The 27,291-nt window shown below is 46.9% G+C and overlaps 1 protein-coding gene across 3 annotated transcripts in view; it reads left to right on the top strand.

The window, feature by feature from the left end:
- Positions 1 to 27,291, top strand: part of IFT81 (intraflagellar transport 81) — a 165,735-nt gene that overhangs the window by 71,431 nt on the left and 67,013 nt on the right. The window contains exon 4 of one of the 3 annotated variants that reach the window (XM_014588119.2): positions 26,308 to 26,567. The gene's annotated coding sequence lies outside the window, so the exon portion shown is untranslated. Of the gene's footprint in view, positions 1 to 26,307; positions 26,568 to 26,802; positions 26,903 to 26,925; positions 27,027 to 27,291 lie in introns of those variants that run through there. The other 2 variants (XM_006149313.3, XM_014588121.2) reach the window with 2 other exon arrangements.

Consider the following 27,291-nt stretch of genomic DNA (forward strand, 5'->3'; position numbering starts at 1 on the left):
GAGTTGGGCATGCCCCAAACCCTGACAGGATGGAGAGAGAGGAAAAGGGATTACAGTGTGACACCTCATCAGGGGTGCCCTCTGTGAATTAAAGAAAAAAAAGTGGAGGTAAGGGTCTGCCCAGGGAGAGGGCCTACTGATGTGGAGTGGAGCTGAGGACAGATTCCAGAAGGACGCACCACCAAGGACACTCGGCAGAGGCACCAGGGAGGAGGGAATTGGGAGAGGGTGTATTCTGAAGCCTAGGGAAGCACACTTTCTATTAGGCCCATGGCCAGGGAGAAACCAAGACCCGCAACATCACAGTGTACCAGAGCAGCACTGGGAAGGGAACTGGCAGATCAGTTCACGGACCAGGATAGTCAAGCAGTAAACACAAAGTTAGGTGGAGACTTAGTGTATAATAAAGCCATTCAAAAATAAGGGAGAAGTTACTCCAAAGAGGATCTTGGAGCGACTGGTTAGCCATTTAGGGGAAATGGAGGGAGGAGGGAGATGTGGTACTCTTCAGATTTGAAAAGTTGTGTAACTGTTAGAAATGTGATGGAACCACCAAAGGGGAGTAAAATCAGCTATTTAAAATAAGATGTGCAGCCCAGCCAGTGGCGTAGTGGTTAAGATGCTGGATCCCTCATGGCAAACTGTGCAGTTTGAGTCCCAGACCCAGTGGCTATAAAAACATGCTGAGTACGTGTGCATGCATGCTCAAAAATCCCGGGAGGAGAATGGAGGAGAAAGAATTGCAGAGTGGCCATCCCCTCCTCAGGAGTGGTTTCTCACTTTGTCTCTGTCTGTCACTCTCTCCCTGGCAAGCTCAGGTGTCCTATAGCAAACTAAAAACAATGAAAAACTCTAATGAGACCGCAAGTCACCATAGTATTTGCGCTGTACACATTGTGCGTTAGAGTAGAAAGTGCCAAGATAATGGCCGCCCTCTGAAGTTATTAAAGGATGCCGACACCAGCTCTCCTCTTCTCTACCTGGCTGTGCTCAGGCCTCCCTCCCACAGGACTCCGTGTCCAGACTCGCATGGCTCAGCAGCAGCTGCAGTCTCTCACCTTCCCTCAGGCGCACAGAGCCTCAGCCATGGCTCACTATGGGTTCTTTCTCCAAAATATGACAACTAAAAGAACATGTCAAAGCAATATTTTTTTCTTCTAGATTTTTTCATGGCACTTTTGTAGCAAATGTACTTTTCTAACTCTCTCGTGTCATCACCTAATACAGAATTTTTTATCTTTCTCTTACTATTTCTTTTTTTTTTTTTTTAATTTGTTATAGGGCACATACACTCACCAGAGAGAGACAGAGAAAAAGAGAAAGTAAGAAAACACCCCCCCGGGGGGGGATAGCTATGCCACAGTCCCTTCTCCATTCTTCTCTTGGGATTTTGAGTACACACGCACATCTGCCCAGAGTGTTTTTCAAATCACTGGGTCCAGGACTCAAAACTGTGCAGTTGACCATGTGGAATCCAGCCACTTTAACCACTGCACCACCGGCTGGCCCATGTTTTCTTTTGCTTTCATCTGCATTTATTTTATAGTTAATTTATTCCTGTGCTGTAAGTTTTTGTTTCTTCAGGGATTTTTTTTTCCTTCTGTGCAATCTCCTCTTCTGGTTTAGGAACAGCTTGTTCCTTTCAGGAAGGATCCTATCGGTGTGGTGGGGGAGCTCTTGGGGTTAATCCAACCATGAGCTCTGGAATACTGCAATGCCTCTTGGGTCCTATTTACCTGCCTAAGCTCAATAACCAGCGAGTCTACATCTAAACTCTTACTCTCTCAAATTTTAACCAGCTGCAGCAAAAATTGGGCTTTGGATCACCAAGCCTGTGTCCAGCCCTGCTGTTTGGCCTGGACAGATGAACCACTTCACTATTGTAATGACAGAAGGGCACACACTGCTTTGTAAAGTGCCATCTCTTAGATACTTTGTGATACTTCATGATGCATGCCCCTGTGGCCTGGGCAGTTTCATGGGTGTTCTTTCTTTTCTTTTCTTTTCTTTTCTTTTCTTTTCTTTTCTTTTCTTTCTTTCTTTCTTTCTTTCTTTCTTTCTTTCTTTCTTTCTTTTTTTTTAAGACAGGTTTTTGCTATAGGGCATGTACACTAACCAGAGAGACACTGAGAGACAGGGAGACAGAAAGTGAGAAATCACCCCCCAGGGGGAATGGCCACGCTGCAATCCCTTCTCCTCCATTCTCCTGTCGGGATCTTGGGCACGCATGCACACGTGCCAGGCATGGTTTTTAAGTTGCCGGGTCTGGGACTAATACTATGGTTGACTACCTCAGAGTCAAGCAACGTAACCATAACACCATTTGCTGGTCCCTCATGGGTGTTCTTAAAGTAGACACGGAGGGGCCAGCAGGTGGCATAATGGTTAAGGCACTGGACTCCCACATGGTTGACCATGATTCGAGCCTCAGACCCAGACTCATGCTGGGCACATGTGCATGCATGTCCAAAATCCCAAGAGGAGAACGGAGAAGGGATTGTGGTGTGGCCATCCAGCCACAGAGTGATTGCCTACTTTCTGCCTCTCCATCTCTTTCTGTCTCTCCAGTGAGCACATGTGCCCTATGACAAAAAAAAAAAAAAAAGTGAACGTGGAAATTTGAACCTCTTGATTTTCATGATTTTGTGGGACTTTCTGGGTCAAGTATATAGTAAACCATTTTTGCAGATCACCTCAGAACACATAAGAGCCAGAAGTCTTACAAGTTAGTCAAGAATCTATAGCTTGGGATTTTCAAGGCGAAAACTTACTACCCTACTGTTCAAAAATGTTTCTCTATGAGTTATACTAACCTGGTGCTGTCTAATAGAGTGGTCACTTACATGTGGTTGTTGAAAGTTAAGTTAATTGGGGCCAGCTGGTGGTGTGGTAGTTAAGGACACATGGCCTTAACTGTTTAGATTCCACATGGTCAACTGTGCAGTTCCAGTCCTGGACCCAGCAGCCTGGAAAACACCAGGTGCATGTGCGTGCATGCCCAAAATCCTGAGAGAAGAATGGAGGAGAATGGATTGCTGCTTGGCATCTCTCAGTGGGTGTGTGTGGGGGGGTGCTTTCTCTCTCTCTCTCTCTTTCTTTCTCTCTCTCTTCTCTGGCAAGCGTATATTATCTATAATAAAAATATGTATAAAAATTGGTTCCAGCAGATGGTGTAATGGCTATGTCGCTGGACTCCCATGTAGTCAACCATGGATCAAGTCCCGGACCTGGTGGCTTAAACTCATGCGGGGTGCATGTGCGTGTGTGCCCAAGATCCCAAGAGGAGAATGGAGGAAAGGGAATTGCAGCGTGGCCATCCCCACTGGGGGGGGTGATTTCTTGCTTTCTGTCTCTGACTCTGTCTTTCTGGTGAGCACATGTGTCCCAGAGCAAAAACCTCTCCAAATATAAATAAATAAATAAATAAATACAATTTTAAAATTTAAGTTAATTAAAAATAAATTAAATTGGAAATTAGTTCTTTGGTTGCACTAGCCATATTTCAATAGTCAAATGTGGCTAACCACATTGACCACTGCATTGGACATGAAGATACAGAACATTCCTGCCATTGCAGGAAATTCTTTGGATAGTGCTACTGACAACATCTGTGGGGTAGAGGAAAAGGTGAGTACAGCTGCAGATAAGTGAAGACGGTGAGGGTAGTCCCAACCACGTGGCCTCAGTTTTCTGTGAGAAATAGAAGGCAGGGACCAGCAGATGGCGTAATGGCTATGTCGCTGGACTCCCATGTAGTCAACCATGGTTCGAGTCTCAGACCTGGTGGTTTAAACTCACACAGGGCGTGTGTCCATGCATGCGGCCCAAGATCCCAAGAGGAGAATGGAGGAGAAGGGATTGCAGTGTGGCCATCCCCTCTGGGGGGTGATTTCTCCCTTTCTGTCTCTCTGTCTCTGTCTTTCTGGTGAGCATATACACCCTATAGCAAAAACCTTTCAAAAAAAAAAAAAAAGGGAACCAGCAGTTAGCGTAATGGCTATGTTGCTGGACTCCCACGTAGTCGACCGTGGTTCGTGTCCCGGACCCGGTGGCTTAAAACTCACGCCGGGCGCGTGTGCGTGCGTGCCCAAGATCCCGAGAGGAGACTGGAGGAGAAGGGATTGCGGCGTGACCATCCCCCCTGGGGGATGATTTCTCGCTTTCTGTCTCTATGTCTCTCTCTGTCTGTCTGGCGAGCGCACGTGCCCTACAGTGAAAATCTCTCAAAAAAAAAAAAAATTAAATAGAAGGCAGGGTTGCCTGATGATAATGAAGATTCAAAATAGTTATTATGGTGGGCAGGAGGAGAAATTCAACAGAGAAAACAGGAATTCCAGGATGGCATAGAGACTATGGATTTGTTATTGCAACAGTCTAGTCTACATGACTGAAATTATGATAGGGCCTGGGGCCCTCCCACCTACAGGGTCTGCTTCCACCTCCACACCCAGCAACCCACTAGGACTTGCCAAGTGGCTCACATAGTTTTAGGCTTCGTAAGCAGTGGTATTTACCATGCTTACCATGGCTATCTACCTTTGTTATGGAAACAGTGTGAGCAGAGCAATGTCTCTGTACTAGTCAGGCCCAAGATGCAGGGAATGAGGGCTGATGGCACTTCTCTGCTCCTCCCTCCCCTGTGTCACCCTTCCTGTCAAACCCACAAAGCAGAGTAGAAGACTCCTCTTTGTCCCCTAACTTAACTAAGGCACTGGGAATGACTAGGTTCACTCCAGAAAGACAGAAAGCGAGAAATCACCCCCCAGGGGGGATGGCCATGCTGCAATCCCTTCTCCTCCATTCTCTTCTCAGGATCTTGGGCATGCACCCACACGCGCCCAGCGTGAGTTTAAGCCACCGGGTCCGGGATTCGAACCGCGGTCGACCACATGGGAGTCCAGCGACATAGCCATTACACTAACTGCTGGTCCCCTCTATCCTTCTAATACTGGATTTGTTTTCATTTTTTGAATTATTTTATTTTCCTTTTAGGTTTCTGTTACAGGTCTCATGCACTTGCTAGAGAGAGACAGAGAGAGGGAAAATGAGAAATCATCCCCCAGTGGAGATGGGCCATTCTAATCCCTTCTGCATTTTCTCTTGGGATATTTTGGGCTCGCATGCACACGTGCCTGGAGTGATTGTCAAGCCACCAGATTCAGGACTTGAGCCATGATTAGCTATGTGGGAGGCCTGCCTTCATCACACCACCTGGTTGACTCTGAATGCTGGATTTCTTTTAACCCCAAGATCTCACCTCTCTTCCTCTCTACCTATGCCAAATACTCATGCTGTCCTTGAGAACTTTGAGACATATTTCCCAATCAAGAAAGTTGGCCACTTCACATAGTAACTAAGATCTTCTGCAACCCTAAACACAAAGGCTGGAGATAGGTGGGGAAAACCAACGCTTTCCTAATGGTGGATGGTAGAGGCATCTGAGAGGTCTAGAGGAGCTGAGGGTCGGGCTGCAGCATGAAGACCCTCTAACTCGAGTTTCCTACAGTGGTCCTCAATAAATTCTCCCTGAGTTCTGGACTCTAAGAGGCCTGGCCCAATTACGGGATCTCTTCTTGTTTTTCCAGGAGATCATATCTTCCGTATTTCTTCCGTATTTCTTTCCGAGAAATACAGAATATGTAATAAACCCTCAGTGAATGACACGGTGTGACTGTCTATTCCTTAGTCAATGAACTTACGTCAACACAGCCTCATTGCCTTGGCCCCACCCAATGGACAGCACCTTCATGTCAGTGGCATTGACACACTTGGGCCCATTTTGAGCCAGGGACATGACGTCTGTCAGAACAATCTCAGTCCAGCTCATGAGCTCCAAGTCAAATGGGGAAGCCAATGGAATGGGCAAAATCGGAGTTCAAGTACCAGGATAGACATGAGAAGGTGACAGAAGACAGAGCAAGCACAACAAACAGAAAGTTGAGGGCCAGGGCTGAGGAGCTGGCCGTGAGGCTGAGCTCAGGATCTCTGGAGGCCCCAGGGAGAAGGGGTTGGGAGAGCATTTTGAGGGAAAAGGGTTTTTATTTGACCTACCAGGATATCTGTATGTGCCTGAGAGCATCTCCTTTGTAACCCCAAAGCTGAACCCATCACCCTCAGGTGCAGAAATACCTTCCTGTGTCGTGAGTCACCATCTCTCTCATTAAAGCAGAGATAAAACTGTTAGTTTAATTCGAGCTTAGTTAATTAGTTTCATTGATGCTGGAGGAGGGGAGGGCATGGCGGCACAGTCCATGATTTGAAGATCTCTGTCCTTCTCCCTGCCTGTTTCATTGTTCTTATCAAATCTCCCTCTTCTCATGTCCGCCTTATCCAGTCAAATCAAATTCCTCTTGGCCTCTTGGTTTCTGTTGCCTTTTTTCATACTCATCCCCATTTCCCTTATGCCTGCAACAGTCTCCCACTTAGCATCTGTCCACCCAGCTCCTTGCCTTCCTTCACAACTCCACCTACCACTTAACTTCTCTGATTAAGTGAAAATTAAATGATTATATTTCTTTCCCCAAAGTGCATCTTGTAAATCCCAATGCCCCTGGGGTTGCCATACACGACTCCCTAATTTCCATGGAAGGGAATTCACTGAGATTTAAGCACCATGCTTCTACCTAATAATTCTCAATGCACTGCAATTATTGTTATATTTATTATGATGGTAATAAAAATACTAATAGGAATGTAAACTCTTAAAAGACAAGGACAGTGGCTACTTCATGTCCGGGGTCAACAATCCAATATTTGAATTTTTTTTTTTGGGGGGGGGAGAGGCTTTTGCTAAAGGGCCCGTGAGCTCACCAGAGAAAGAGGGAAAGGGAGAAATCATTTCCCAGGGAATGGCCCCCCCCAGCTCTTTTTCCTTCATCCTCTCCTCAGGACTTTGGGCATGCATGCACATGCAACCAGCATGTCTTTCAAGCTGCCGGTCCAGGACTCTTAACTACAATGTCGGTCATGTAGGATCCAGCACCTTAAGCACCACTCCACCTGCTGGCCCCAATATTTGAATATTTTTGTAGAAGAGAATAACAGATTTTCGTATGATGCCAAATGTCCCCTTCTAGCACAACCTGAAATCAGCAGATTTTTAAAAATGAATTATTTTATTCAACTCCATTTACTTATTCATTTATTTTAATTTGACCAGAGAGGGACAGAGTGGGAAAAAGAGAGAGAGAAAGTAAGAAAGCAAGCTACCAGGTCCGGAACTCGAACCATATTGGGAGTCCAGCGCCCTTACCCACTATGCCACCTGCCAGCCCCAAGCAGATTTTTTTAAATATAAGAATTATTTAATTTTATTTATTATTATAATCAATTTTTTAGTGTTTTTTTTTGTCATAGGGCAAGCGTGTTTGCCAGAGAGAGACAGAGAGAAGAGTCAGTGAGAAGGAAAGTGTGAAATCTCCCCCCCAGGGTGAATGGCATGCCGTAATCCCTTTTCCTCCATTCTCCTTCTGGGATTTTGGGCATGCACACATGCATACACACCTGGCATGAGTTTCAAGCCACTTGGTCCAGGACTCAAACCATAGTCAACCATGTGGGAGTCTAGCGATGTAACCACTACACCATCTGCTGGTCCCTACAGTGAAGATCTTAAGAAGGGGAGGGAGTAAGCCACAGGGTTATCTGGGAAGAGCATTCCAGGAAGCCAGAACAAGTGCAAAGGCCCTGCGGAGGTTACTCTCATTCGTCTGTAATTCTGTTTTCCTGCCTGCAAACAAGAAGACGTGCATGAAGACAGCCTCACGCAGAGCAGTAGCAATCATCAACACCTAGGCAGGCCCATGCCCTTGAATAAGACACTGGAGTCCTCGGAGCTGCAGTTCGCTCATCTGTAACGTGGGGATAATAGCTGTGTCTACCTCACAGCGTTGTCATGAGTGAAAAGAAATGATAACCCTAGCCAGGGCCTGGCACACAGTAGTGCTCTCAGATGTGGGGTCTGAACCCAGATCAGGAGGACCTCCGCAGCCTGCAGGAGGAAAGCGAGAGGATTCCTTCATTTTCAGAGGAGTCTAGGTGTTTCTCAGTGGGGAGAGTCCAGCCTGACCAGGCTACCATATACTCTATTTATGTTTTTAAAGCATAATTTGTTTAGATACAAACACCAAGCAGGGGACTTAAAATCTGAATTCCAGTTTTATCTCATGACCTTGGGCACATTTCTTCTTTTTTAAAAAAAAAAAGAATTATTTTACTTAATTTTTTAATTCATTGTCATTATTTTTATTTTTTTTTTTTGAAGTGGACCAGAGAGAGAGAGAGAGAGAGAGAGAGAGAGAGAGAGAGAGAGAGAGAAGGAAAGTGAGAAAGCAAGCTGCCAGGTCCAAGACTTGAACCACGGTTAGCCATGTGGGAGTCCAGCCACCATAACCACCATACCTCCTATCGGCCCCTTGGGCACATTTCTTAACCTCTTCAAACTTGGTTTCCTCATCGCACCTCAATGCTGTCAACAGGATTCAGGATTATGTGTGTGTCAGTAGGAGGATTAATAGAAACCATGTACGTGAATGTCACCAGCCTGGGGCCGATACTCAAGGCACCTTCCCGCCACTACTGCTTCATCATGTATCTGCCCACGCAGTACCCGGTACCATCTGGTACATTCAGCAAGCACCGGTTTACTTTAAATCAGATCTTCAACACAAGGTGCCATGATATTTTGTTGTCGTTGTTGTTTTTTGGGTGGCAGACAGAATGTGGCTTCTGGGGTCTTGAATAAGAGTTCAGATCCCAGATCTTGTGCTCACTGCCTGCAGGGCCCTGGGCAAATGCCTTAACCTCTTTTGTGTTTAAGTTCCTTACAAAGGAGCTGTAAGGATCTGAGATAATTTTTGTCAAGCATCCAGCACCCAACAAGACTTCAGGCCTCAGGGTCACAGGGAGTTGCCCTGGGGTTAAGAAAATAACAAAAAGCCCAAGTGGTTTGAACAGGAGAGAAAAATCCCAATCAGAGCTGTTAATAAAGCCCCAGGGAGGCTAGTGAAAGTGAAACCACAGGGGTGAGTTTCCAGCCCTCATATTTGTCCCTCTAGAAACATCTAGGAATAAGGAGTCTTATATTTGAGACTCTGCTCTGTCCACAGCTAGCTCCATGCACTTGGGCAGATCCTTTTCCCTGTCTGTGCCTCAGTTCGCCAGAAATCCCTCTCCAAGGACCCTTTCTTCTCTTAGCCGTCTGTGGTACCGCTACGGACCAGCAGAGGGCAGTGATGCACCAGCATTCAGGCGCATCTGCGTTGCTATTGGCTGCTCTGGATGAGACTATTGTGGAGAAACAATAGTGATGTATTTTGTCCATTTTCAAAGAGCCAGATTTTATTCTCAGTGCATATTTAGAACATCTTGCCACAGTGTGATGAGGAAGGACACCCTCAAAACCATGAGAAACTTAACAAGGCCACATATAAGCAATCTACCGGGGCCCAGGCGCAGTGGTGCACAGGTAATGCCACTACTTGGAAGCTGGAGGCTACATGATGGGTCTGGGTTCTGTTCCTGAGCCAGTCTGAACACGGTGAGTGTGGTTGCAAATGCCTATACTCTTAGCTGATTGGGAGGCTGGGGCAGGGAGAGAACAACATAGCTCTAGCCTATCAAAAATTCCTATCTTGGGCCAGCAGGTGGGGCAAAGGTTAAGGTGGCTGGATCCCACACAGCTGGCTGCACAGTTCAAATCCCAGACTTGAAAATACACAGGGCATGTGTGAGTGTGTGCCCAAAATCCCAAGAGGAGAATGGAGATGGGATTGTCGTGTGGCCATCCCCTTCAGACCGAGGTGATTTCTTACTTTCTGTCTCTCTGTGTCTGTCTCCCTCGAGGGTAAGCACTCTGGTAAAACCAAACAACAGCAAACCTAACTCAGACTGGCCTGCGGTGCAGTGGTTAAGGCAGATGGAGCCCATATGGCCAACTATGCAGTGTGAGTCCCAGATGCAATGGCTTGAAAACACACCAGGTACATGTGAGCACGTGCCCAAAATCCCAAGAGGAGGAAGAAATGGAGAAGGAATTGTGGCATGACCATTCCCCATGTTGGGGGTGATTTCTCACTTTCTCTCGGTTTCTGGCGAGCGCATGTGCCCTCTGACAAATTTAAAACAAAACAAAAACTGCCTCTATCTCGCTTACTTTCTCTTTCACTCTCTCTCTCTGGTAAACAAGCAAACAAACAAAAACACAGCCAAGTGGTAACATCGATCACATCACGTCCTAAATTCACGCTGTTTGAATGGTGTGAAGAACCCGTTATTTTAGAAAACCAACCTGGCTTGTATACCCCCGCATCTCTGGTGCCCTCTTAATCTCCTTGTCTTGAGGCCAAGACGGGGTGGACGACACCTGGACGGTGTGGCCGCCATGGAGCACGCTGCTCACACCTCCCCCTGCAGGGTCTGCATGGAGCACCCAGTCGGCTGACAGCTCCTCTTGCCCCTCTGGACCCTCCGAGTTCATCTAAGACCACACTTGTCAGTGACTCCCAGCCAGAGACTGGGCACTGCGTCGGCACCAGCTGTAGCCCCTATCCTGACCTGGATTCCTCTTTCAGGCAACGTTGGCTCAGGACTCCCTCCCACCTCGCCCCTAGTCAGAGCAGCCAAAACAGCCTTAGAGTGGCATTGTTTTCCGAGGCTCCTCCCACCCTCTCTGGCCTGCCCCTTCCCGTGCCCAGGGTCAGCCCAGGGTCACAGTGGGAAGCCTCTCCTGCCTGTCTGTCCCCTGCCCTTGGCATCTGCTTCTCAGAGGGTTTCCATTTTGTGGAATGACATGAGAAATGGACAACCTTCCACACTCACGATCGTCTGTCACCAAGGCGATAGGGTTTCACATTCTAATAGGACCACGTGGTTTAGATCCAGGTGAGCCAGGGTGAGTCCTTCTTACCAGTGATATTATGACCATCAAGAATTTTTTTTTCTTTTTAGGTTTTTGTCATAGGGTGTATGTGCACACCAGAGAGGAGAGAGACAGAGAGATACGGAGAGAGGGAAAGTGAGAAATCACCCCGCTCCCCCCGGGGGGGGATGGCTGCACCGCAATCCCTTCTCCTCCATTCTCCTCGGATTTGGAGCAGGCAGGCACATGTGCCCGGTGTGATTTTCAAGCCACCAGGTCGGGGACTTAAACCACGGTTGTACATGTAGGAGTCCAACACCTTAACCACCATGACACCTGCTGGCCCCTTTAGGAGCTTTATTAACCTGTGCTAAGCCTTGAGTTCCTCAGCTTTGAATCAGTGGTTCTAAACCCAGAGCAGTTTTGTCTCCCAGGAGATAGGTAGCCACGTCTGGGTCTATTTTTGGGTCGTCACAGCTGAGGGAATCGGGTTTTTGCTCCTGGCGTCTAGTGGGCAGAAATCAGAGGGACGGCTAAGTCCTCTACAGTGCACAGAGCTATCCCCTCACGTCGAAGAATTATTCAGTCCCAAATGTCCATAATGCCGAGTCGGCCGATCCTGTTCAATGAATACGACCGACAAATGATAACTCACTCGAGAAACTGCCATGAGGACTCAGTGGGACCATTTGGTCAAAATTCGTCACTTCCGTTGTCCCAGATGATTCTGGATCAGGATCCTGTGTCATCAGGAACGAACACCGGGGCCAGGCAGTGGTGCCGTTGTAAACCATGACGCTCTGCAAGGCTGGCCCATGGTGGAAGGGCCTGGGGCATAATCGTCCCTCAGTATTTGCTGAATGAAGAAATGAACGAGAAATGAAGGAACATTTACTCATTAGCCACGATTACTGTGCTTTGGAGAGATACTGGAAACTCTTGAGAAATCGCCCGGTCTTTTCCTTTTTATTTGGAACAAGGAATTTGGTTCCTCAAAGAAATGACTTTAAAGGACTGAGACCTCTGCCAAGCCACGGAGGGGGCCGAGGCAAAGTCATGCCGAGGTTAGGACGCACATCTTGCTCAGCTTAGGCAAAAAAGGAAACCGGGCCAGGCTTTGTGCGAACTCGCTGTGAAACAAGAGCTGTTTTCAGGGCCCAGGAACACGCTCCGTCCCATGTTTAATTTCTTCCATCTGTCTGGTATCTGACCTCTGCTGCCCTCCAAGCCATTGCCACACATTGTCTGCACACGTTCCCATATAAGGGGATCTCGCTCGCTCTCTCTCCTTCTCTCTCTCTCCCTCTCTCTCTCTCTCATGCTCCCTCTCTCTCCCCTCTCTTCCCCTCTCCCTCTCTTTGCTTCCTCCACCCTCTTCTGTCTCCTTCCCTGGCAGACTGTGCTGTGAGGACTGATGGCTGGAGAGTGGGAAGGGGCAGGGGGCTGCCAAGGAATGCGGCGGCCGGTTATTTTTGTTCGGGCTGCATTCTTTGCCTGGCCTGCAGGCCTGAGCCACTTGGGGATGTCACATGTCGATAAGACAGTGGGAGTGACTGAGATCTGTAGCTCAAATCTGCAACACCCCAGGTGTGAGCCGTCATCACGAAGTGGGGGTGGTGGGGTGGGAGAGACAGGGACTCTGAGGTCATGGGACTTGCTATTCCCACTGCCCTGTGTCTGATTCCCAGAAAGACGCTTGATCCTTCAGGGAAGCAGTTGTAGGAATTAGATCAGTAACCGCCTGGGTCTGTCTCTGCGTAAACCCAACATCAACAGCAAAGTGAAAAAGAGCCAGGTGTCAGGGTGAAGTTATTCGCTGTGTGACCTTGGGCAAGTTGCCTGACCTCTCTGACTCTCAGTTTCCTTCTCTGTCAGAATAGTATCTGGCCCAGCTGAGATGGCATGTGCTGCTAAGATGCTGTGCTCCATTGACTGGGGCCATACGGAGGTCTGGGTTCGATTCCCGGTTTAACCTAAAGTCTAGACACAGTTGCATGTGCTTGTAACCCCAGTGACTCAGGGTGGCAGAGGCAGGGTCATGACCGTGACACAGGGCTGGGCAATATAGCAAGACCACATCGGAAAACATTTTAAAAAGGGCCAGATGTTGTGTTGTGCACACCTGCAGTCCCAGCTAGGAGCTGAGGCAGGAGACCTTGTCTTTTTTTTTTTTTTTTTTGGAGAGGTTTTTGCTATAGGGCATATGTGCTCGCCAGACAGACAGAAAGAGACAGAGAGATAGAAAGCGAGAAATCACCCCCCGGGGGGGGATGGTCACACCGCAATCCCTTCTCCTCCATTCTCCTCTTGGGATCTTGGGCACGCACGCACACGCACCTGGCATGAGTTTAAGCCACCGGGTCCGGGCCTCAAACCGAGGTCGACTGCGTGGGAGTCCAGCGACATAGCCATGACGCTAACTGCTGGTCCCAGGAGACCCTGTCTTAACCTCAGTAACAATTGATTTCAGCGACGCTTGACATTATTCTGTTATCAGTGTGAAAATAAGCTCTACCAGGGTGGGAACTATGGTCTGTTTTGTTCCACATTGTTTCATCAGCAACTTGAAGACTGACAGGCACGTAGTAGGTACTCAGATATGTACTGAGCAAGTGAAATGAGATCGTGCTCTCCAGTACTCAGCACCCACGAAAGGAGAGCGGGTTCAACATCACCCTCCTCCACAACTGCCGGTATTCATTAAGCACCTATCAGATGCAGACTGTTGTTTGGGGTGCTGGGGTATGGCAGTGAGGAAGACAGAGGAGGCCCCTGCCCTCGAGGAGCTTATATTCTTTTTTTATAAAATAATTATTTATGTATTCATTCATTTATTCTAATTTGATTAGAGAAAGAGAGAGAGGGACAGTGAGAAAGTGAGCCACCAGGTCCGGGACTCTAACTGTGGTTGGCCATGTGGGAGTGTCCAGCGCCTTAACCACCACGCCACCTGCTGGTCCCTCAGGGAGTTTATATTTTAGTAGGAGAGAGAAATGATAAAGTAAGCTAGATTCAGAGAGTACACACACTATAAAGGCAATTCTAATAAGGATGTGGAAAATGTTTCCAAATCTTTCAGCTGTGACTCACAGTAAGAAATATGTCGATCCTGTGACTGAAAGCACAAACATGCATGTTTTTAAAGTGAAATCAAAATCAAATTTCCATGAGACGACTATGGTAGATTGTCTGCAAAGATGTCTGCTAACAATTGCTGTCATTCCGGAAATGCACGTGCTACTGCCTATCAGAGGGGGAGTCTGTTTGTCCTTAGAGTCTGGGCGGGTCATCTGCCCGGCTTTGACCAATAGCACGTAGTGGGAGCGTCTCAGTGCCAGTTCTGGCCTCGGTTTCGAGACCGGCTAGTTTTGTGAACGCTTACATTTTCTCCACCTCAACATTTCCTCAACATTTTCTTCACCTTACCGGCCCCAAAGAGGGCAGCTCAAGTGAGACCACTCGTTAGCGAACACAGGAGAAGGAGAACACCCACAGGGAGGAGAGGAGACGTGGCAGCCCACGACGAGGCCTGGATGGCAGGGAGGTCTTCCCGGATTTCCGAGCCCCAGAGGAGCTCCCAGCCGAATCCTGCCACGTGTGTGATACCACGTGGATCCTGCGTGGAGCCACCCAGCTGAGCATACGTAACCCACAGCCTTGTGGGAACAATTGTGGTTTTAATTGCAATTGGAGTAGCTTGTTCACAAAAAAAATCTCCTGGAGTAGTAATATTTAGCCTTATTCCTATGTGATATTTTCTGTCCCATTTCATTTTAAAAATATTAGTCAAGACCTGCTAAACTGATTTGAATACCGTCTAATATGCCACGACCACCAGTGCGAAAACAACAATGGAGAATGATTGGTAGCTTGGTCACTTTAAATAAGAGGGCCAGGAAAGGCCTTGCTGGGGCTGGCCCGATAGCCGAAGAGTTAAAGGGAACCAGATCCCACGTGGCTGACCGTGGTTGCAATCCTGGCTCTGGCGGTTTGAAAACCATGCCAGGCACATGTGAGTGCATGCCCCAAATCCTGACAGGATGAAGGAATGGGGAAGCGATAGCGGCATGACCACACCCATCGAGGGGCGCTTCCCCCCTCACTCTGGCAAGTACACGTGCCCTCTGGCAGTTAAAAATCATTTTTAATGGGGGGGCGGGGAAGAAAGGACCTTACTGAGAAAGCAATGTTCGAGTTGAGTCCTGAATGAGGAGAAGGAGCCAGGCTTTTGGATACCCGAAGAAAGCACAGCCAGGCAGAAGAGACAGCTGCACACAGGCCTCGGCAGTGGGATGGGCTAGGTGCATTTGAGGAACATAAAAGAAGCCAGTGGTTGGGGAGCCTATGGGGAAGGGAAGACTAGAAAGAAACTGGGCCTCTGCCACGTGCTTCCTGGGCCTTCAGCTCTAGAGCAAAGAGCAGAGAGACCTGGCGTGGGCCAGTTGACTCCCAAGGCCCTGACTGCCCATCTTTTTTTCTCTTTAATCGAAGTAGGATTCACATAACATAAAATCAGCCATTTCAAAGGGAACGATTCAGTGACATTCAACACATTAACAGTAACATGTGGCAGCACCACAGTGGCGTGTGCTGCTAAGATGCTGGGCTCCATGGGCTGGGGCCACGTGGGACACCTGGGTTTGATCCCTGCTCCAGCATAAAGGCTGGGCAGGGTGTTGCACTGTGTGCCTGTAATCCCAGCTACTCCAAAGGTGTCGGTAGGAGGATCTCACGCTCACAGCCTGCGTGGGCAACTAGCAAGACCCCATCTAAAAACGAGCTGGGCGAGGTGGTCCGTGCCTATGGTCCCAGCCACCAGTGCAGGAGCGTCACGACATGCTGTCTTAACACAAACCAACAAAACCAGTGTTGAGCAACGAAACACGTCTATTTCCAGGACATTTTCTTCATCGCAAACGGAAATTCTATACCCATTAAGTGCATCTATGCATTGTCTCCTCCATCTAGCCCTCAGTAACCACCAATCCTCATTCTCTATGGACTTACCTATTCTAGATGTTTCACATAAAGGGAATCCTACAGCATGTGGAGTAATGTCTTTCACTCAGTGTAGTGTTTCCAAGGCTCATCTATGTCGTAATAGGTATTGATCACTTCATTCATTTTTTTAAAAAGAATTATTTATTTATGGAGCTGGCAGATAGCATGGTGGTTGGGGACACTAGACTCCCACATGGCCAACTGTGGTTCGAGTCCTGAATCTAGCGGCTTGCTTTCTCACTTTCTCTTTCTCTCTCACTCTGTCACTCTCTGGTCAAATGAAAATAAATAAAGTTAAAGAAAATAATTTCTTTTTAAAAAGAATTGTTTATTTAATTTTTGAATTATTATTACTTAATTTGACCAGAGAGAGACAGAAAGAGAAAGGGAAAGTGAGAGAGCAAACCGCCAGGTCCAGGACTTAAACCTCCGTCGGCCTTGTGGGAGTCCAGTGCCTTCACCACAACTCCATCCGCCAGCCCTGGTCCTTCATTTCTTTTTATTGGCAGAATAATATTCTACTGTATGTACAAGCCATGATTTATTGATTCATTCATCCATCCGTCATTTTGATCCTCTAATTCCACCTATTGTAATCTCATGGGTCTGGATTTAATGTCATTAGCCCAGGAGGATAAGAAGGTCTTGGCAACATGAAAGACAAAGCCAACGTGTGACTGCTGCTCTCGTCCCCTCCCATCAGCATTATCCTACATGATTCTGAGCTCCCGATGGCCCAAAACACAGCTCCAGTGCTGGTGGTTGGTTACCCTTAAATCCTCCCCCTGAATTCTATAAATACACCAAACATTCAGCTGGGAAAAAAAGAACTTGAAAGGCATCTGAAATGAAAATACACTCCTTCCCATCATCGGCCAGTGTGCTCTCTCCATCTTCCTCCTCGATTCCAAGGGAAGGGCTGGTGTTTTGAACACTAGCCCACCTGGCTAAGAGAAAGCGTTCCTTGGCAAAGTCTCATAGGCAAAGAAAGCCAGGCAGCATGTTAATACTAGCCCTCCCACGCAGAAAATCCCCTTGCCTCCCACCTCAGCAGCCTGATTTAGGGTCTTTCAGAGTCTGCTGAGCTGGTTTTGAGCCAATTTAGTAGGTTGCTGAGAACGGCTTTGGAGTCAGGTAAGCCCATGTTTGAATCTTGGCTTGGCCAGTTCCTAACTATGTGACTTTGGGCTCTCTACTAAACTCTTAACTTCCTTAATCATAAATGGACAAAAATAATACAGTCCTTGAAAACTGGATGTGAAGATTGATGAGAGGAGGTGGTGCAGGCAGTGTGCTGAAACGAGATTAAGCCCTCCTCCATGCAGTTCCTGGGGCTGCAGCTACAAGAGAGCAAGGGCAGCTTGGGAGGTGGGGTGGGCTGGCCACGTTCCTGAGACCTAACTGCCCATTGTTCTGGTTGTATAATTCCACCTACACAGACCCTTGTCTGTCCCCCAGGTCCCCACTCTGCCGTCAGATAGATGGATCTTCATAGACGGCCTCAAGGGAGGTCCCTCCACTTTGCTCCCAGTTAGCTCGGAGATCAGGCAAGAAGCCAGATGGTGGGAGAGCCGGATCTGAACTGGCTGGACCCAGAGGCTCCCGCTCAGCAGGCCTCTCCACTCACAGCTGCTCCAGGGGGCTTTCAGTACCAATTCCCTTTCCCTCATGCTTTAGGCTTTGAGGTAGCAGTGGCCACCTCTGTTGCTGGTCCCTTGCTGGTGTCGCTAACCCTGCCTATACATTCATGAATCATCATTCATGACACTCTCCTCAATCGCCCAGAAGGCACCAGCTTTATCCTGCCAGGATGCTGACCACTGCAGAGGTTCTCATTTCTGTCCACAGCTCAGATTCACGAGAAGATGGATGTTATTTTAGAATCAACTGAGATCTGACTCTGAGCCCCCTATGCTGCTGGGTTGGAGGGAAACACAAGCTCATTATTTAACATCCCCACCCCAACACACACACACACACACACACACACACACACACACACACTCACACACTCACATCCTGGGGGATGCCAAGTCCCTGGGCTCTTTTGCACTGATGAAGTTTGGGGTTACCAGCTGTAGTCTGTCGCTAGCTCAGCTTAGTGACTACTTGAGCATCCATCACCTCAGGCTGCAGGTCCTTTCAGGGCCAATGGTGTCGCTGTTTCCATGTCAGGCCTGGCACAAGGAAAGCTTTGGGCAGGCTGGAGGCCACTGAACTCTGCGTGTGGCCTCCTCCATATATTTTAGAACTGCTCTGGACTTAGTAACCTGAGCCCCTTTCCAACTCTCCTTAGCATCTCTCTTCTCTCTTCTTACACTTGAAGACACTTTCCTCTCTACTCCCCATTGAGGTCACCAGTACAGTCTCCCCCAAAGACTAGGTCTTTCCTGGCCTGCAGCTTCTATAGGAAGTACTGCAGGAGGTCCAGCTTCCGTCTTTCAACCCACAAAAGTCAGCGGCAATTATTTCATGAGTAGGAGAGACAGGAGTTCACATGTAAATGAATACCCAAATAAATTCCGAATGTACGTCAAGTGTTTAAAAAAGCTCTTGTCACATAACAAGCATTCAGTAAGGGGTGACATCCCTATTTGAACCTAGGAGGGGTGTTAGCAGCATCCTGTATTGCAGTGCATTCTGAGATAACCAAAGAGTTGATATGAATTACATATTCTTTCGGCTACTGTACATTATCCATTAATGTCATCAGTGATTTCTAGGGATTGCAAATCATAGCACATTTGCAAATGCAAAACCCATTAGGACCAAAAAAAAAACCTGACAAAAATATTATACCAGGCATGTACTTAATAAACCCCTGGAATCTCATCCATTCTGTTGACTGTTTTACATATTATTTATCATTTTACCTTTCTTTTAAGAAAGCACTTTCTGCTACTAAACAGACACACAAGATTCAATTGTCAGAGCAGAGACCATTTAGGATAGCTGCAGAACTCAATTCAGGCTTCCATTTAAATTTAATTTCTTTCATCTCCAAGTAACCTAGATGGGAAAGGCATTAAGTGACAATGAGTGGACAACAGGATCACCCACTTCCGAATTTCCTCCTTGCGTCTGGGTCATTTTTCCTGGTTTTAAAAGAATGAGATAAAGCGGGCAGCGTGCAGAGTAGCCCCAGATGGGATCGTCTTGAAAACTGGCATTTGCTGAATACTCCTGCAGAATCCAGAAATATCTCATGGTCAGGATGAAAGGTCTAAATTTAATACCAAAAACAGAAGATTGGCTTGGCTTCTCAGTACTCTGCACAGAAAAGTGCTTGTTTGGAAGTTCTGAGATGAGAAGGGGCTGGAGGTATTATGTCTGTGGCATCCTCAGCTTTTTGTGGGGATCTGGAGGGTCTGCTGTGATCCCATGACCTAATTTGGCCCACGATAGAAGCCTGCCTTGAAGACAGATGATTTGTTGGAAGAAATCCAGGGAGAAGGTTCTCATGGAGACAGATACTTCCCACAATAAGTACAGGCTCATTCCTTCCCCTTCTGGTTTTTCTTCCATAGCTTTCAAGATTCAGCAGCCTTCCCTGACCACCTGTGCAGGACATCTGCTGTTCTTGTTTGCACAGCATCCCTACCTCTGATAATAGGTAGATTCTAGCCCTTCTTTCTGGGAGCCACTCTCACCTGGTCTCTTATTATGGCTATTAGAGTCATAGCAATTGATTCTAGAATGGTGACATACATCAGACCAATGAGACCCAGGCCTGGGAATTTGCTGAAATGCTCAGAGAAAAAGGTTCTACTTTGACAGAGGTGGCTAGGTTGGCACAGTGTAAGCCTGTTGCTGCTATCAATCCTATCAAGAGGAAAGTAAGGATGAGAGACAGAGAGATGGAGGGAGAGAGATGATCAAGGTAACATCACTGAGCTCCTAGATCAAGCCATACCTGAAGATAGTAATGTTCTTGGGCTTCACAATTACAGTGTATGAAATAAAAACTCCTCTCCTCTCCTTTTTATTTTATACTAAACAGAGGCTTTGCCAGGAGTGATTATTTTCCCCTTCTGAATAACTAGAACAGAGGTTCAAACTGTGGGTAGTCCTTGAATTGTCTCTACAGTTCATTAAGGAGGCTGGAAGGGGCAGCTTCCAGACTTTCTTTCACCCGCATCACACCCTCACTATCTCCTCCACTGGAAGATGGTGAATTCTTGAAGCCCATTCCACATATGCAGTGTCTTCTCATTAGAGGGCTCTGGTGGAAACAGGCTGGGGACTTTAGTGCTGTGATAGCAAGGGAGAAGTATGTTTCAATAGCAGGTCAGTTATATTATTCATAACTGTTATAAACTGCTAAAGAATCCACATCTTGGGTCCTGAAGTCTACAGCCTTGGGCACCCTACAGGCCAAATGTCAACAAGAAGTGGGCTGGAGGTAGGTTGAAAGAGACAAATTTTATGAATGAATAAATACTACCAGCCCCAATCCACGCCCCTGACATATATCTCATGCTCACTGGACTCAGCAACAGTGACTTCATCCATAAGAGATGAAGGTATGTACACAAATGTTCATGGCACCATCATTCACAATAGCCAAAAAGAGGAGACAAGTGTCCATCAACAGATAAATGGATAAATGTAATGTGGTATGTCTATATGATGGAATATTATTCAGCCATAAAAAGGAATGAAGTGCTGATAGAAGCTATATGGGTGAACCTTAAAAACATGTTCAAGTAAAGGAGCCAGCCAGGGACAAGCAGATGGCATCATGATTATGTCGTTGGACTCCAACATAGTTAACTGTGGTTTGAGTCCTGGATCCCAGTGACTTAAAATTCACACCAGGCATGTGTGTGTGTGTGCCCAAAATCCTGAGAGAATGGGGAAGAAGGAATTGTGGCATGACCATACCACCTTGGGGGAGGGTGATTTCTTGCTTTCTGTCTTTCTGTCTCTCCAGCAAGTACACACACCCTGCAGCAAAAATCTGTCTTAAAAAGGGGGGGGGTCAACAGGTGGCATGGTGGTTAAGGGCTCTGGACTCCCACGTGGCTGACTGCAGTTTGAGTCCTGGGCCGGGAGGCTTGCTTTCTCACTCACTCTCTCACTCTGTCCCTCTTTGGTCAAATTAAAATAAATAAATAATGTTAAATAAAATAATTATTTTAAAAAGAGAATCCAGGCACATAAAAAATCATGTTTTATGATTTTATTTATATGAAATGTGCAGAAGAAGTAAATTTATAGAGATAGAACACAGATTAGTGGTTGCCTAGGGCTTGGTGTGTGTATGGTAATTGCAAACTAGAGAGTGAAGACAGTATAGGAATTCTCTTTTCTTTCTGTTTTTCTTTCCTTTTCTTTTTTTTTAAATATCACAGTCCTCTTGCTTTGGTAGCTAGGCTGTGGTCAGGTGCCACCACGCCTGGTGGTTACAGTGGGCCAAAAGGGAGCCTGGGCCTCTCACACTGCCTCAGCCTACTGAGCAGCATATCAAGCAGCACACACCACCACACCCAGGCCCACAGTTTCTTTTGGGAGTAATAAAAATGTTTTGGGGACAAACTCTGTGGCCTGGTGGTGAAGACAGCCACCTCCCACATGGCTGACCCCATGGTTTAAGTCCTGGACCTGGTGACTTAAGAAACACATTGGGCACATGTGCATGAGTGTCCAAAAGCCCACCAAGAGGGAAAGATGGAGGAGAAAGGATTGCAACATGACCATCTTCTGTTGGGGTGTTTCTCCCTCTCTTCGTCTCTCTCTGGTGCGCACGAACCCTCTAGCAAAAAAAAGTTCTAGGATTAGACAGTGATGATGATTGCACAGCTTTGTGAACATGTCTTCCTAAAACCGTTGAATTGAGGAGCCAGCATGTGGTGTGGTGGTTAAAGTGCTGAACCCCACATGGCTGACTATGCAGTTCAAGTCCTGGATCCAGTGGCTTGGAAAACATGCCAGGCACGTTTGTATGTGTGCCCAAGATTCCAAGAAGAGAATGAAGGAGAAGAGATTGTGGTGTGGTCATCTCTCCTAGTGAGTGATTTTTTTACTTTCCCTTTCTCTCTCTGGTGAGCACATATGCTCATAACAAAAACTAATGCCATAGAATTATACTCTTTAAATGGGAGAATTGTATGTACAACAGAAATTCAAAAGTTCATGAAAAAGTAGCATTAAAGTATGAGTTAATTTTGGTGCAAAATTAAAAAAAAAAAATCACCCATAGGTTTTGGGGCTGGCAGGTGGCGTGGTGGTTAAGGACACTGGACTCACATATGACCAACTGCAGTTTAAGGCCCGGACCTGGTGGCTTGCTTTTTCACTTTCTCTCTCTCTGTCCTCTCTGGTTAATTTAAAATAAAATAAAATTACAAAAAATTTACCCATAAGTTTCAAAATACATATTTTCCCATGAACTTTTTGAAGACCCCACGTATGTGAATTATATATCAATAAGCTGTTAAAAAGAAAGGGAGTGGGATAGGCATAAGGAGTTTTCAGAAAGGTTCCTGCATATGGTTAGGACTTCCCTCCATTGAAAATGTCAAATATAGTTCAGCTGAAAGGCACTGTTGGGGCCTTATTCAACAGTTAAGACCCAACGTGGTATCTAAGGAAAAACAGGCTTTGTCTGGGTGGTTTGATTTCAGATGTAATCAGCAATGCGTCCATGATTGTGAAATTGTTGCTGGGAGTTTCCTCTTAGACCTCTTAATGAATCTACCCAAAGTTTAATCTTAAATGGATCAGGGAGTGGTAGCAAATCTTTCTGTGTCTGGGTGCTGTAGATAGGCAGAGACCCAACATGTGCAAGCCTCTCAGTGGTCTTGTTTTTGCTTCATACTGGAAGATAAACTGCTCAATATAGGATCCCAGGGAGCGCTAACTGGCCTGAAATCCTTCCCTGTGCTGACCCAGTGCAGTAGTGCACACTGGTTGGTAAGCTGAGGCCACATGGGAGGCCCATGTTGTATTTCCTGCCCACCCCAAAAGCTGGGTGCCGTGGTACCTATAATCCCAGGTCCTCTGGAGGCTGACGCAGGAGAATACAATGAAATCTTGGTGTAAATAAATGAACAAATTAACGAACAAATACAGGAATAAGTAAATTTCTCCCTGTGTTTCAGAGCAAGCTTATTAAGCATAAAATCCATTCAAGTTTGAATATAAAGAGTGGATTCTGGGACCAGCAGGTGGTGTGGTGGTTAAGGCACTAGACTCCCACATGGCCAACCCCAATTTGAGTTCTGGAATGGGCAGTTTGCTTTCCTACTTTCTCTCTCTCTCTCTCTCTCTCTCTCTCTCTCTCTGTCTCTCTCTGGTAAGAGCCCTATAGCAAAAAAAAATTTTTTAATTAAGTAAGTCTGGGACCAGTGGATGGCGTAATGGATACATCGCTGGACTCCTACGTAGTCAACCACAGTTCCAGTTAGACCTAGCCATTTGAAAAGTCACGCCAGGCTTATGTACATGCGTGCCCAAGATCCTAGGAGGAGAATGGAGACGGGATTGTGGCGTGGCCACCCCTCTGGGGAGTGATTTCTAACTTTCTGTCTCTCTGTCTCTCCCGTGAGTGCATGCGCCCTCTATTAAAAATCTCAACAACAGCAAAAGAGACAAGACATCCTGCAGGGCTCTTGGGGAGAAACTAAAACAGGTCTGAGCCTACAGATGCTAATAACCAGTTGGAGAAGGTATTTAACTTACCTCAAGAAGTTAAGTAACTTTAATAATGCTGGGAGAAACAATACAAGATTTGTATAAGGCATTTTTATAACTAATTGATCCTGTCAGGTGAATGGGGAGACTCTGCTGGCTGCCTGGTTTGAATTCTGAGTCTGCTATATGTGGCCCTGGGAAATTTCCTCACTTCTCTGAGTGCTCCTCCCCTATAAAATGCAGCTACAATACCTTCCTCAGGCCAGCAGGTGACATGGTGGTTAAGGTGTTGGGCTCCCACATAGCCAACCATATTTCGAGTCCCAGACCTGGTGGCTTAAAACTCATGCTGGAGGAAGGTATGCATATGTGTCCCAAATTCCAGGAGAATGGAGGAGAAGGAATTGTGACCATCCCCTCAAGGGTGATTTCTCACTTTTTCATCATCTCTCTCTTTTCTGGTGAGTACACATGCCCTGTGGCAAAAAAAAAAAAAAAAAAAAAAAAAACACTTAAAGAAAAAAAGATAATCCTTCCTTAATAGGGTTGGTGTGAAGATTGAGTTGATACAGATAAAACAATTAGAACACAGCCTGCCACTGAAAAGCGCTGAAGACATTTTGACTTTTTTCTTTCCTTTTTAAAAAATGAGTTGCTTAGATTTGCTCCTTCTATAGGACCTAAAGATACAGGCTATAGAAAGATAAGAGTGGGTTATCTAGTAATTTTTAGTTCCTCCTCTGCCTGTCGCTGCTGTTATATAAACACGATATTTTGCAGTTATGAGAATGCAATCTTGTGTAAATTCAAATAAGCAATGGAATCCACTTTTTTTTTTTTTTTTGAGAGATTTTTGCTATAGGGTGCGTGCACTTGCCAGACAGGCAGAGAGAGAAATAGAGACAGAAAGCGAGAAATCACCCCCCAGGGGGGATGGTCACGCTGCAATCCCCTCTCCTCCATTCTCCTCCCGGGGATCTTGGGCACGCACGCACACGCACTCGGCGTGAGTATTAAGTCACCGGGTCCGGAACGTGAACCGCAGTCAACTATGTGGGAGTCCAGTGACATAGCCATTAAACTAACTGCTGGTTCCCATGAATCCACTATTTTTTAAAAGAATTTTAAATTTTTCTTTGAGAGGTTTTTGCCATACGGTACGTGTGCTCGCCAGAAAAACAAAAACAGACAGACAGAAAGCGAGAAATCACCCCCCCAGGGGGTATGGCCACACCGCAATCTCCTCCTCCATTCTCTTCTCAGGATCTTGGGTACACATGCACATACGCCTGGCATGAATTTAAGCCACTGGGTCCAGGACTCAAACTTGTTGGCTACATGGGAGTCCAATGGCATAGCCATTATGCCAACTGCTGGTCCCAAGAATTTTAAATTTTTATTAGAAATATTTTTGCTAGGGACCAGCGGATGGCATAATGGTTACATCACTAGACTCCCAGGTAATCAACCAAGTCCCAGACCTCATGGCTTAAAACTCATGCTGAGCACGTGTGCATGTGTGCCCAAGATCCTGAGAGGAGAATAGTGGAGAAGAGATTGCGGTGCAGCCATCCCCTCTGGGGGGGGGTGATTTCATGCTTTCGCTCTGCCTCTGTCTCTCTCTCTCTAATATATATGTGTATGTGTGTGTGTGTGTGCACGTGTGTATATATATGTATATATAATATAAACATACAATACATATAGAAACCTATATAATATATAAAACATATATAATACATACAAATGTATATATAATATTGTTTCAGTCCTGGACCTGGTATAAACAAATGTAAGTATAAATATGTATGTACATTATATATGATATGTATATTATATATAAACATATATTTAAGAACTTTTTTTTTTGAGAGAGAGAGAGATTTTTGCTGTAGGGTATGTGTACTTGCCAGAGAGAGAAGAAAGTGAGAAATCATCCCCCTGGGGGGATGGCCACACTACAATCTCTTCTCCATTCTCCTGTGATTTGGGGCATGTATGCACACACACCTGGCATGTTTCAAACTGTCAGGTCTGGGACTTGAGCCATGGTCAGTCATGTGGGAGTCCAGTGCCTTAACCACTATATATACCTGTTGACTCTGGAATTGGATATTTTTTGTTATAAGTCTAATGTTAAATCTGTAGTTGGTTTCTTCTAAGGTGTTTGAGCAGGCAGCTAAGTTTTCAGGGTATGAAGAATTTGATTTTTTTTTCATTCTTTTTCATCGTCCATTGATATTACAAAGTAAAGTGGTCTCCAGTTTACTAAGGACACATTCAAAATGCCATTCACTAACTCAAGTCTCCCCCAGCCTGGCTGGTGCGATACTGCAGTTTCTGTTCCAGTCTACTCCTAAACCTCATCTGTGACCAAGGCACAAAGATGTCGGCTATGGCACTGCATGCAACTCTGTGACCGCAGGAGTACTTCATTTATCACTGCCCCGATAGAGAAAACCTCACAGAAGCCACAAGCCAAATGGCCTTTACATTTTTTTTGTCCTTTTCAGGCTCCTGGCATGGTAAAAATTCACCACACTAGCAGCCTACTGGTTAAGGGAGCTGGGTCCCAAATAGCCAACCACATGGTTTGAATCCCGGCCCCAAGAGCTTGAACACACACTGGGTGTGTGTGCCCCAAATCTTGATAGGATGGAGAAACAAGAGATTGCAGAGTGAGCACACCCCACTGGGAGTTGTTTCCTCCTCTCCCTGTCTTTATCTTTCTCCCTCTGACTGGAGGGTGTACATGTCCTTTAGTTTATAAACAAGAGACAAAAAAGTCACTGGATTTTTTTTTTTCTTCAAAGTCACTTTCCAGTACAGGCAATATGATCCAATAATGTGGCGCAAAGTCTGAAATCTCTGATGAATGTGTCTGAATCCTGCTAGAGACGCCCTAAAATCGTTCCCACGTATAACCTAATTTAGAGATACTTCATACTTCCACCTAAACTTGAAGCTCGAGTCAAATGCTTCCTCAAGAGCCCTGCGTCAGCGAAGGCACGGCCAGCCACGGCCGACAAGCGGTGAATGGGGGATGTCGGAAGGGCACACGCGCTTCGCAAAGGTAATCAGGCGGGGACACGCCGGAAACGGCGAAACGCAGAACATTCGGGAAGGTAACTGCCGCCCACCCAGGTATGGTGACAGCCTCGGCCCTCCGCAGTGGCTCGGAACCAGGGACCGATCTGCGCACGTGGCCCTGGCACTCGCCTGCCCTTCCTCGCCCCTGGCCACGCCCCTATCGCGCGTGCCCCGGGACGGAAACGTGCCCGCCCCTCCGGAAGTGACGCAGAGCCACGAGCTAGCAACCGTTGCCAAGGAGCTGGTCTCTAAGAACCCGCTAGAGCCAGGGAGCTCCTTGGGGGGGGTGGGGAAGTGGTTTCGTGAAGAGAATTCGAGGTAACCTCGCCAACTCGCGGTCGGAAACTCCCCCGAACCCCGAAAGGGGAAAGAAATCCCGCTCCTTCTCCGCCCCGGGGCTGCACCTCGCAAGTGGCGGGATCGAAGCGGTTAAGCCCCCCAGGTCGGAGGTCGGACCGCGGCTGGTCTCGCCGGCGTCCAGGCTTCCCAGTGGGATGGGCTGTTGGCGGGGTGTGGGCCGCGCTTGAGCGTGAGCGTGGACCCGGCGCGGCGCGAGCTCCTAATTGCTTTTCTAATTCGGGAGCGCAGAGCCCACCGGGCACGGCCGGCCTGGTACCCGCTCGGGACAGCTTTGTCCTTGCGAGTCACCATTTGAAAACTGGGGGGCAATGCGGGGGGGAGGGGGGGAAGCCCACTCGTTTCTTTTA

The sequence above is a fragment of the Tupaia chinensis genome, unplaced genomic scaffold, assembly GCF_000334495.1.
Source record: "Tupaia chinensis unplaced genomic scaffold, TupChi_1.0 Scaffold000258_1, whole genome shotgun sequence".
NCBI lineage: Eukaryota > Metazoa > Chordata > Mammalia > Scandentia > Tupaiidae > Tupaia > Tupaia belangeri.